Genomic DNA, 293 nt, shown 5'->3' with positions numbered 1-293 from the left:
ATAGAGGTTTACTGAGTAGTAAACAAGAATATCGATTAAAAAAATGATTCGAAAGAAAAATGCTTTTTTCAGGGTTTTCATTTAATTCTGATAAACGAACCGTTCTATTTGATTTAATTTTTGTTCAAAGGAAAAAAAGCATGGAGCTGAAATAACTCGCTCAGAACACCTTTTAAAATATTACGTGGTACAATTATGATTAGAATATGAATACAAATGTAAAAAAAAAAATGATATAGAATTCTGTAGAAAAAAGAAAAAACCTTATAAGCTGGTCATACCATTTGGTTATA

The sequence above is a fragment of the Camelina sativa genome, chromosome 16, assembly GCF_000633955.1.
Source record: "Camelina sativa cultivar DH55 chromosome 16, Cs, whole genome shotgun sequence".
NCBI classification, from domain to species: domain Eukaryota; kingdom Viridiplantae; phylum Streptophyta; class Magnoliopsida; order Brassicales; family Brassicaceae; genus Camelina; species Camelina sativa.
This window is presented reverse-complemented; position numbering follows the sequence as displayed.